Genomic DNA, 13,152 nt, shown 5'->3' with positions numbered 1-13,152 from the left:
ATATATATTTATTATTATATATATATTTTTTTTAAATAGCAACACTCACTCAAATTTTCGTTCCGTTATAGATTCTGGTGTTTTTTGAATGGTATTGTTGTTATCGCGTACTTTTCTTATATGTACCCGTTACCTGAACTCAAAGAATAAATTTTACTTCATTACCTAAATTCATAAAATACGTACAATAAAAAATAAGTTTCATTATAATAATCGAACTCCACAAATACACAACATAGCTACATCGAAATTTGTAGCACATATGAAAACACAGAATGCAATACAACCTAGTGCCAAAAATATAAAACGAAATGAAATAATAAGAGGGCAATTGAGCCATAATACCATCTGTACAAAAGTTTTTCGGACATTGTGCAATATTTTTTGTCATGTTTTCGCAGGTTCCTACTTGTCTCCAAGTTAAAGTGACTACAAAACTTGAAAATATTCGTTATAATTTGATGTTGCAAGTTGCAATGTATGGATTTGGAAATCAGGCTGTGAAGTTTATTGAAAATTAATTCTCTAATATCAAATCATGAAAAAAAAAAAAAAAAAAAGCATGTAAGAACGATATCAGAGAATTGGAAAAATAACTTCTGTACAAAACCAACAGTAGGATTTCTCATTGCTCATTATCACGACCATGACTATATAATCTTTATGTCAACGATCTTATATCTGAAGAAAGATATTTAGTTGTTTGCGGATAATACTCAGCAAGTGAATATTATACAGCTGATGTAATGGCTTTTTAACGTCGTTCCAAATAAACTGGGAAAGTGAAGTGCATGCCACTTTCACGTCTCCAAGTATAATTTTTCAATACTGGGATCGATAGACAGGAAGCTTCAGACCATTTCTGGAAATGTACTAGAGGAAGCAGAAAATGTAAGACGTCTTAGGCTATATAAAATAAAACGGGATTTAACATCTCCCTCTTAATTAGTATATGAATTCCTTAAAATTCAAATGATACATTGTAGAGATGGCAAAGACAGCTAAGAGGACTGATGCAATACATCAATGGAATGAAAATTTCTAGAGGGTACAGAGGAAATTACAAAAAAATGATATATATAGCCCCGTGTAGCTCAGTGGATGTGGCGTTTGCACACCGCGGCGCTTGGCCGCACGAAGAAAGACCTCTTGGTTTCGAATCTAGTCGGCGACTAGAAGACATTAAATACGAGTGTTAGGATTAGGGACCACGAGATGGCGGCACTTGTTAAGACGTCTCTCTTCACTGCATGCCGCTTAATTAGTGATAGCCTTGGGTCAGCTATCTCTGATTGGCTACCAGTGGAGATTGAACTTCCAACTCAATCTCCAAAAGTTAGATAGAGCTAAAGGCCTACTCTATATACGCGATTTAAAAAAGGCGTTAGCTGAAGCCTCCTCATCACAACCTAAAATATCCAACTGTATATAAATTATGGTGCGATTGCAATATCCCTTATTTCGGAAAAACTAACAAATCTGTAGAGCAACGTATAGAAGAGCATAAAAGAGACATCTCTTACAAAAGATCACATGCAACTGCTTTATCCAGTCATGTTCTTTTTTCAAATAATCCTAATGATGATCAACAAAGCCACTTCGTTTGCTAGGATAGATCAGAAAATATTTTTCCCTCTGATGATGAGTTTGAGAGAAAAATTATAGAATCAAGGGAAATCCTTCTGAATCCTGTCCACTTAAACAAAATTTTGAGTTATAACATCCCAGATAGCCATGCTGCAGTTATTCAATATTGGCGTTCACGTGAGTCTGCACGCATACTTGCAATAAACAATGGCACGTCTGTTAGAACAACTTGAAAAAATAACACGTTTTTTATGTATTAATTATGTGTGACGATATTTTACCTGTATTTTCAAGTTTTTAGATACTTCAATGTTTATTACTATTCTCTTCCTTTATTACTATTCTATCTATGTTAACCGAGTCAATGATCATTCTGTCATATATATATATATATATATATATATACAGTATATATATATATATATATATATGAGAGCCTGTGTAGCGGATGTGGCGTTTGCACACCACCGCGCTTGGCCGCACGAAGGAAGTCTTGGTTTCGAGTCTAGTCGGCGAATAGAGGAAATTTTTCTAAGCCTTTTTTCGACCGGTTCCCGAGTTAGTCGATCTCTGGCACGGGCAAGCAGGTTTTCCCTCCCGGAAACTCGGGTTTTTCGTCCTGTAAACTCAAGAAAATCGACCGTAGAACCCACATTATTTCAGACATTAAATATATTGTGTTAGGGTTAGAGACCACGAGATGGCGGCACATTTGAGCCGTCTCTCTTCACTGCGTACCGCTTAATTAGTGATAGCCTTGGGCCATCTGTCTCTGATTGGGTACCAGTGGAGATTGAACTGCCCACTCAGTCTCCAAAAGTTAGATAGGGCTAAATGGCCTCGCCTACTCCCGTATAAACGGGAATAAAAAGGCGTTAGCTGATATATATATATATATATATATATATATATATATATATATATGACAGAATGATCATTGACTCGGTTAACATAGATAGTTTTATGAAGAATTAAATGACTAATGACTAGAACCGAGATTTAAGTAAAAAGGTTTTAATATAAACACACTACTAGTTTCGGCCTGTAACAGACTTCTTCAGGTGACATTATAAAAGAAGAAACACTAAACATTGAGGGTTAAAAAACTATGAACAACATAGACAGTCTTTATACATAATATATATATTATATATAGTGTATGTACTCGGAGTTCCCAAGGGCTACTGAGCGCGTTCCCTAAGTGGCGGATGGGGGAAAACCCTGACTACCATCCGTTGGATATCCGGGGGTATCGCTGAATATAATGAACAAAGAACTACGGACTAGTAGTTTGGAGACTGGCCATCCCATGTGAAAATGTTGCCACTCTCCAACCCGCAGTGGGCCAGCATGGTAAATGTATGGCCTAATCTTCCAAGAAAAATCAAACAGAAATAAAATGGCCCTCATTCTGCAGAGGCCAGATTGTTACTGCCTATGGCAGCAGTCGGATAACCATGAAGACAAAAGGGTGCTGAGATCCCCGGGTAACCAGATCATGCTTCCATTGGGAACTAGACCTTGGACCTTTAAACTGTAGGAGTCTGAGCAGTGAAGCACGGCTAACTGAACTAACTGAAGAGCTAAAGCGACTAAAATAGGACATTCTCGGACTCTGTGAAGTTAGACGTGATGGTGAAGAAATTCTTCAATTAAAAACCGAGATAAAATATATTATAGAGGCCAAGATAAGGAAAGAATCAATGAAGTTGGAAATCATGATCAACAAAAAATTGAAGAACAGTGTATTAGAATTTGACGATATAGCTGAACGAACAGCAAGTATTGTTGTCCAAATCGCAAAAAGATACACTCTTAAAATCATTCAAGTCGATGCCAACAAAAAGTCAAACTAAGGAAGAAACTGAAACCTATTATGATATATCCCAACTTTACAATTAAAGTAAACAGAATTTCAGAATTGTAATGGGAGACTTTAATGCTAGAATTGGTATCCAACATTCAGATAAAAGCTCAATGGGAAATTTGGATATAGCATGAGAGACGATAGAGCAGCATGGTTATATAATTTGCAGGAAAAAAAAACCTGGACACCATGAATCCTTTTTTCAAGAAAAAAACAAACAAACATAGGAAGTGCACATGGAAAATTCCAAATGGCAAAACTAGTGAAGTTGATTTTATCCTCAGCAATAAGAAAAACATCTTTCAAGACTGATTTTTATAAACACCTTCAATATATGGTACGCAGCAAAATCCAAATAAACTGCCAACAAGAAAGAAGAAAATACTTTGAAGATCAAAGCAAAATATAGATGTACACAAACTCAACATTAAAAATATATATATATTCCAACACGAACTAAACAATAGATTTAAACATCTTATTATAGATAACAATGCTGATCTATTATAAAGTAATGATATCATTATCCAAAACCTTTTACAATCCTCATATGAAATAACTGGTACCACAGAACAGAAACAAGAAAAAATTTCTGAAGAAACAAAACAGCTGATGAAAAAACTAAGTGAAATGAAACAATCAAATAACCTTCCGAATAAAATTGATTACACTGAATTGTCAAAACGATCACAAAACGTATCAGAAAGAATGAAGAAATTTCAATTGTAAAGTCATACAACAAACAACTGAAAAGAAATGTAGTTTCAAAAGTACCAAACAGCAATTGATGAACAGCAATAAACAGATGGTTGCAGTCAAACTAAAGATGAACCCATAACCAAAGATAGATATGCTATTGCAAAACGAATTGTAGAGTTTTACTCAATACTATATCAGGATGATGAATCAAATGAAGAAGAAGAAGAAACTTCGAAATAGCTGATGGGCGAACTACCGAACCATCAGTCTACGGTCAGTGGTTTGCAAAGTGTTTAAAAAAGTCTTAGCTCATAGGCTTTGTACGACTCTGGACCTAGCACAACCAAAAGAAAAAGGAAAACCTTTCGAAGTGGCTTTAGTACAATGGACCATATTCAATTTGCACAACAGATTACTGAATGGTGTAATGAATATCATTTACCATTATATTGGTTTTATGGATGATGAGAAAGCCTTTCTTTCAGTAAAAACTTGTGCAATATTTAACGCATTATGAAAGCAACAATTGGAGGAGCCATACGTCAGGACCATCAAATCAGCATACACCAATGCCACAGTAGCAATTCATTTCAATGGAAAAATCTCTACTGTGGAAATACAGAGATGTTTAAGATAGGGAGACATAATATCACCGAAATTATTCACAGCATGCCTAGAAGAAATATTCGAACTTCTTGATTGGGAAAGGATAAATCGAAGATATTTAAGCCATTTATGCTTTGCACATGACAGTGATTTTCAACTGCACATGAATTACGGACTCATATCCATGAACCCCAAATTGTTAACAAAACAGTTAGCCTAAACATAAACCTAAAAAACACGAATTATGTTCAATAGCTATATCAACCAGAAGTAATAAATATCAATAATGATGAAATTAATCAAGGAGATCATTACATATACTTAGGACAACAGATATCAATGAAACAAAATATCATGGACGAAACTAAAAGACACACGTTGCTTGGGTGGAAAGCATTTTGAAGATTACATTCAATATTCAAGAGTCAACTACCATTATGTCTAAAAACAAAAGTTTTTAACCAATGCATTCTTCCTATTTTGACATATGGCTGTGAAACATGGACAATAAATGTAAAGGAAATTCTCAAATTAAGAACAACACAATTTACTATGAAAAGAAATATTTTTGGTATCACAATACTGGATCACCAAAGGAATATGTGGATAACAAATCAAACCAAATTGTCTGACATCATAGGAAGATTGAAACATCTGAAGTGGGAATGGGCTTGGCATATTGCTCGGAGATAAGATCAACGATGGACAAAAAAGTACTGGCTTGGATTCCACGAGAGGAAAAACGACTACGACACCGATCTAAATCACGGTGGATTAATGATATCATCAGATTTGCAAGAGTGACATGGGAAAGAATGGTCATAGATAGACAGTCTTGGAGTAATCTTGGAAAGGCCTTCATCCAGCAGAGTTGATTGACAATGGCTGCCGCTGATGTATATATATATATATATGAATAGGTGGTATATATGCGTAAGCAATGATGCTTTGAGTTTGTTTTGATAATGTTACTGTTCAATTATTCTTGCGGAATATCCAGTGTTGGAATTCACCACCCACTTTATCAGTGCATTCCACTCGTTCACCACTTACTTCTAATTTTACAACTCTTATGAGTTTCAGCTTGCAAAATAATTTTTAGCCATTTTTTTTTCTTTTCATTGCAATATTCTTCCAATTCTTAACTTTTAAAGATGTAAGATCTTTTTATACATCATCATTCCATCTTTTTCTTGTTCTACCTTTCTTTTTAATGGTTTACATTCAAATATAATTTTAACTCCCCTCTCTTTTTTCATTCTTTCTGTATGCCCCAATCTTCACAATTAATTAGTTGTTCAAGTTCATTATTTTTTCTAATTCCCACTATTCCATTTTCTTCTTTTCTTGGTCCATGTATTTTCCTTAATATTTTCTTTCATAGATTCTCAGTGTATTATCTCTATATTTTGTGTTCAAGGCCACATTTACCATCCATATATTGTTACAGGTCTTATAATTGTTTTATAAAGTTTTAATTTAGAATTACGATTGAGAATCTTATTACTCAGTAACTTGTTATAAATAAAATTTCACTTATTTCCAGCCATGATTTTACTATTAATTTCATCGGATATATTTTGTTTTTTGTTATTAATTACCGAAATATTTAAAACACTTGGTACAGCACACTTTTTTCCAGTTTCTTACACATGATCCTTAAACAGTTTCAAGCAAAATGGCAGAATAACCTGTCAATTTCCTTCCATCTATTATCCTATGCAGTATCTTTCCCAATAACTGTCATTCCACCCAGTCCAGCGGTGTATTCGATATTCGACCAGTTCATCACTCGCTGTACAACAAATCTCATTTTCACTTCCTTACACGTATCATTTTATATGGGTTCAGGAATAGCTTCCTTTTCTCCTATAAAGCTATGCAATATCTTCCTCACATCAATCTGATGTAAGAGAGGTAATGCCTGATTCAATGATACCACTCATTCAATTCTACCGTGAAAGTTCTGAAGGAAACTTCATTAAGATTAAGTTTTCTTATAGTTTTCTCATAAGTTTTCCTATGAGGCAGATAGCCAGGTGAAAAGTCTGTGTAGAAATCCTGACATGTTCTGATTAGTGCCTTATACAGTGGACTTCCTTTACCCTACTTCTCATTAAAGGAGTAGTTTTCTGGAAAACCTTTAACTTTTTAATATATTACCTTAAATTCATCTACATGTACCTTACAGCCCCCAAATCAGTCATCTCATCAGCCTGATACACTGAAGTACTCGCGATACAACATATCTCATTTCATCTTCTCTGGCCAAGGTACGTGGATCTGCACGTAGCAACATCATCGAATTGGCAATTCCCATTCTTCTTCTTCTTCTTCCCAAAGTACAAATCCGTTCAAATCATCTTAATCGCCTTCGTAGCGCACCTAGAAGACCGATAGAACATCGTACGCATGCTATAGAAAAGACCGAAGTTCGATTGTCATCGCGATAAGAGAAATCTATATATTGCCTTTTCAATTAAAGGTGACGTAGATTCAGAAAGATATCATGGTATTTTCTCAATGTATCTCAGTTTGTTTATTTTTTCATACCGCCTACTGGTAAATCGGTCTTAGTACTAACAATTTACAGAAAAAATGTACTAAAGTGGCAATAAATAATGTTCCGATTTATGATTGATGATTGTGCCATAAAATGCAGATATTGGCGTTATGTGAAAATAGAAAGTTAAGGAGTACAGACGGTGAGTTGTATGGAACATTCTTCTTTGATTCCTTGTACCCCTCTTTGGAGTCAAAGGAATCAAGACCATATGAAACATTTTGTTATCACAAAATGCCTTCTTCTTACTCCAGACACGAAATGTGAAACCACTTTAAATTGCCAAGTTTTATGCCGTAACTCATTTGCATATATCACTAAAAGCGCCATTCATTTGTATGCAGTAACTAGAAGCTGTGTCTCTGGATTTTACACAATATACATGGCCTTTATTTTTATTTTATTTTATTTTATTTTATTTACTTAACGCGCTTTTTCTCATTATTTTTTAATTTATGGAAATCAGTGCATATCATTGATAAAAAGATCAAACAATGGGTCAAAAAACAGAGCACTGGTGATTACGTGTCATATTGCCCTTTCGAGTCATTGCACCTTCCCATACAACTCTTGCTCCTAATCATCCCTGCAACCATGCTATCGAATGACTCGCCAATGCTTTTCTCAAATTCAACAGCAGTTTATATGGTGTTCCATCTCATGCCTTTGCAAAATGAAGAGAAAATATCACCAAAGCATCACTTGTGTCCATTAAAGTACTGCCTAATATAAAATGCAAAAATGTTACTGAAAACGTCCCCACCTAACTGAACTATACTGCTTTCTAGAAAGATGTCTATTCTCATCAAACCACGTTTGTATTCTATATCCTGACATTTTGCCAATAAATAAATCTTTCTCTGTCCTTCCTTTGTTTCTAATTGATCATAAAGTTCTTGATATGCCATAGCAACAACTCTCTTGGCTTCTCGCTTTTTCTGTCTGTATTCCTCTCTGTCCTCTTCCATTCTGGACTCGTCCCACTTCTGCTTTTCCTTCCTCTTAGCCATCACTGCTTCGTGTACATCTTTCTGTCAACATTTCTTTTTCGAATATGCGGTATTGTATCCCTGATTTTAGTGGAATTAGTGTTCAGATTTGGATAGTGCGTTAGCATTTGCAAGAGTTATCATGTCAGTATCTTCGGTGAGTTCTCAAGCCTCTTTTGCTAATTTACCAACTACTTCATTGTAATCAAAAATCTTCATAAACAGGAATCCATTGTAAAATGTAAATTTTCCCGGACACTTTAGTCGGTTTAACAGTTTATGGATATCTTGGGTGAGCTTGGTATTGCTGTTTTTGATTTGACTCCAGATCTTGAGTCACTGTAAATTATAATTCCCTCTGATCGTTGAGATGATGATAATTTTAAGTAGGTTTTGAGTGCTTTGTTTATTGCATAGAATGTTCTTGTAAAATTGGAAGTCGCCGGCTTGCATTGAAAGTTTTTTGCCTTCGGGAGTAGAAAGAGAGCATCAGCGCCTCGATTAATCGTATATCTGTCTGACGGTCCATCGGTATAACATATAACTTGTTTGGAGGATGAAAGTTGACAGTATTTAGGCCTTTTTCCTTGAGCAGCATTTCGTTTGATTGTTTTTTTGTACAGAATTCTTTAAGGTTTTGATTTATGGAGGTATTTGAAGGAAGTACATCAGTGTAAGTACATGCCAATGTGATCTGAAAAATTTTCGGCCTCGACCATAGACGGCAACACTATCAGCAAATTTTATTTTTTTCAGTTGGTACATCTGTCATAAGCATCCAAGTGAAATTGCAAGTCATTCTATCAAGTAGTTTGTTTCATACAGCTGTCTGAAGTAAAACTCAATCCCTTCAGGTGGATAAAATTGAGTATCGTGTGGTTATAAAATTCTTTGTAAAAAACGCCAAAAGAAATTCATTCGAAGTTAATAAAAGTTTATAGGCACTCTTCTCCTTCGTTTTCGACAATTAAAAATAGGCTACCGAGTTTAAACGTGGCTGTACCAGAATTGAAGGCGATCCACTTGAAGGACGTCCAAAAAGTGTAATAAAACCAGAAATCATTGATCAAGTGCACGATATGGTATTGGATGACGGTGAATCAAAATGTGTGAAATTGCTGATAATATAGCCATTTCAAAAGAATGTCTAGGATTTTGCAAATGAAATGATTCATGCAAATGAAATTTGCAATTCTTCATTTCTTCAATTCTTCATTTGCATGAAGAATTGCAAATGAAAAAGCTTTGCGCAAGATGGGTGGCGCGCTTGCTCACAGTAGATCAAAACGCACTCGTATGAAAATCTCTGAACAGTGCTTGGAGTGTTTTTATCGAAAATTAAACTGATTTTGTGCGTCGATTTATTATTATGGATGAGACTTGCATTCACCACAGGCTGACCATACGTACCGTTTTGAACAGGACAGTACCATTTTTTTTTCATAAAATATCCGGCCGTCCCGTCGTTTTAACGAAATTGTCAATTTAGTCCCGTTTTAATAAAAACTATAAATATACTTTAATATTGGTCAATCATAAATTATTATTCAAAACCTATAATCGTATATCAATATCATGGATACCAGTAAGTTGTATGACTATGCAGTCGCATTGTTGGATACTAAATACCGATATCTGCAGTGATTTATTCCGAGAAAATAAAAAATACATGTTGGCAATGCTTGCGCGTCTCAGACGCGGCGTCTGTTCTGCTCTAGTGTTAGTTTTTGTTTTGCTTGTATGCTAACCGGTGGCTTTGTTCTTCAATGCCGGTGGTTTAAATTTCATATTTTTTTAAACTTTTAAGTCTTATTTTTTTTAAAGCTTTAAGTCTATCCTTGCAATGTCAAAGAGGCGAAACTGCCGTTTTAATGACGATCTCCAGAAAGAATTCAAATTTATTGAGCTGGATAAGATGTGCAGTGATGGAACAAAAGTGGTATGACAAAATTGTAATATCCATTTTTCCGTCGATCATAGAGGAAGAAGCGACATAAGCCAACATCTACACAGCCAGAAATATGCGGATGCTGAAATGACTCTGGCTTCAATTAAAAACATTAGCTCGTTTATTGTGAGATGATGGTAATAGTGAAATTTGACCCACAGTATGCTTATCATACTGTGGGTCAAGGCCAAAATTTTCGCATAAATGACTACTTGTCGGTATTGATCAATAAAATTTATGAACCAAAATTTTCTTCAGCACGTACCAAATCAGACGCAATAATTACTAACGTTTTTTCACCATACATATTAGGCAAAGTAAAACATTTTTATAGTCTTACTTTTTCATGAATGCCGAATATTACACATTCCCTGTCCCGTTTTTGCCATCCCAATATCCCGTTTTTGTCTCAAAGAAATATGGTCAGCCTAATTCACCATTACACACCAGAATCCAACAGCAGTCAAAACATAAGACAGAAGCCGGTTGTTCAGCACCAAAGAAGACAAATTCGGTTCCATCAGCAGCAAAGGTCATGGCATCGTGTGTTTTAAGATGCTAATGGCATTTTGTTCATTAATTATATTGAAAAGGGTAAGATACTTACTGGGGAATATTATTCCCTGTTATTGTTTTGCTGTTTTGTTATGGTTTGGTCTCAAACCTGTGATTGTGGTGCCAGGAATATTGAAATCCAAGAGGTATTTGAACTTTGTAGGCGTTGTGGGCCAAGAAGTAAAATTGATTGTATCATTTGCTATATTATTATTATTATTATTATTCGTGACACCTCCAAGGAGTCCGAAGACTCATCGGAGTAGGACACCTACAACAGTCTCAACCACTACACCGAGCCTCTACTACTAATCATCTCCATCAACGCCATCTATCGCCCACCTCCACAACTAGTATTTTTTTTCTGTAAATTCCGTGTGTTCTGAAGGGCCGATTTGTCTGTCTGCGGGATGAAAAACCCGAGTTTCCGGGAGAAAAAACCCTGCTACCTTCGTATGAGATCGACTAATTCATCTTTGATTGAAATCGTCCAGATAAAGATTCTTCTCGTCGCGACGAGAATCGAACTTAGGCCTATTCCAATCGAAGGGCGCAATGTACCGTTGTTCTTCCAATTGCGCTACGGAGGCACTTATATACATGTGTGAAACCATCAGTAGGCTGAACTGTAAAACTCCGGAACTATTTTGCTCCCTTCCACTTCCTAGGGACCTTACCATACTTCAAACTGAAGTTAAACCCCAAAGTAAGTTTGAATGGGCTGATATCCCATGCATACTTATAGCAGTATTTGCGTTTAAATTCTGCAATAACCTAAATATGTCTGATTCATTAATCTCAATTCTCATATCAGTTCTTGCAATGCATGACACTAATATCCTCATTCGGGAGAGAGACTTTTGTAAAGTGGTCACTCAGTAACTCTGCTATTACATCTGACTCAGTCTCCTCACTACCATGAGCACTCACTAAAGTGATCTGCAAAATTGGATAAGATGTGTATGTTATCCTTCCAAAGTCATTCTTTCTTTTCTTGGTACTGAGCAAAATAATTCTTTGGAATTTTCTTTGATCTGCTTGACTAAGTTCTCGTAATCTGATTACCTCACTATGCTTGCAACCTTTCTAGCCTGAGCTTTGGCTGATCACCTTTCTCCTTGTAAATCTTTCATAAATTTATTTTTTTATTTTATTATTATTATTATTATGATGATTATTATTTTTGCAGATCACTTATAATACTACTACTCATTCATTTAATGCGATTATATCTCATGCACTGCTAACATCTTCTCCCTGCAATTTCTTATCTCACGGAATGTCTGTAAGCTGCCTCCGAAGCTTGTTATAATTACCTTCCCTGTAGTTCTGTATATATCACTTCTTAAGTGAAAAATCTACAAATTTTGCAAACTACCAAGTCAATACCGCATGATCACTCTTAACAATCAGAGGTAAAATGGGAACCTTACTTATGCATAGATCTTCTGAACCTATGACGCGATCGAACACTCTCACAACTTGAGTCCCTTCAGTTATATGTGCTTTTCAAGCAATTATCTCTTAGAAGGTGTATGAATTCCTTTCCTTTTTTTGCCAGTGATCTTTGCTCTTCCCAGTCGATATCTTGTAGTTAAATTCACCCATAATAATTACTCGATCTGCTTACTCATCGTGCTAATTTGCTGATGCATATCTTCTACATCTTCTCTTGTAATCCCCTCCTCCCCGGGTATGTAGCAGCAACTATGGGGTTGGTTGCTGCTACAGACCCGGGGATTACATTATTCCGCACCGGATTGCCTCAAAGCATTATCATTCAGATGCATATCTTCTTGGTATCCTACATTTTTTTTCTGTTTGCATTTCTTCAGCAGTACTCCTGCTCCTGTTCTATCTTAGCTGTTCTCCCTTAAATTACTATATCCATCACATTCAATTCCAGTAACATCTTCTGCTTTCAGCCAAGTTTCACTAATGCCTATAACTTTTGGTGAGATTGCACTGACTAATGCCAAAAACTCTTTCCTTATTTCGAATGCTTCTTACATTAGTATACAAAAACTGTAGATTCCTTTAGTTCTCGCACCACCTCTACACCTTATACATTCTAGTAGTTTCAGTATTCACCATAACCCATGCCCATCTATTCTTCAAATTATTCCGAGATAACGGATCACCAAAAACATATTCCCTATATAAGCCTCTACCTCCTACTCTGATCCTTATCAATTCAAGTTTCTTTGCCCAAACTGGTTCTCTAATTCAAACATATTCATCTAAGTTGCTATTACAGGACGATCAAATATAGTTCCCTAAAATCTAACAGTAGTAACCAAAAGTACGTCATTACTGGCGATGATTGACGGGCCTTACT

General features: G+C 35.6%; 1 protein-coding gene across 1 annotated transcript in view; it reads right to left on the bottom strand.

Annotated features, from left to right (window-relative positions):
• The window catches only part of LOC150107182 (uncharacterized), a 141,700-nt gene extending 141,487 nt beyond the window's left edge, over positions 1-213 (bottom strand). Inside the window, exon 1 of the mRNA XM_090391717.1 lies at positions 50-213. The gene's annotated coding sequence lies outside the window, so the exon portion shown is untranslated. The remainder of the gene's footprint in view (positions 1-49) is intronic.
• Between the last annotated feature and the right edge of the window lie 12,939 nt (positions 214-13,152).

This window comes from Typopeltis vanoorti, chromosome 4, assembly GCF_054136105.1.
Source record: "Typopeltis vanoorti isolate ZY-2024b chromosome 4, IOZ_Tvanoo_1.0, whole genome shotgun sequence".
Classification (NCBI taxonomy): domain Eukaryota; kingdom Metazoa; phylum Arthropoda; class Arachnida; order Uropygi; family Thelyphonidae; genus Typopeltis; species Typopeltis vanoorti.
The sequence above is the reverse complement of the archived record's forward strand: the minus strand, read 5'-3'. Positions and strand labels throughout refer to the sequence as shown.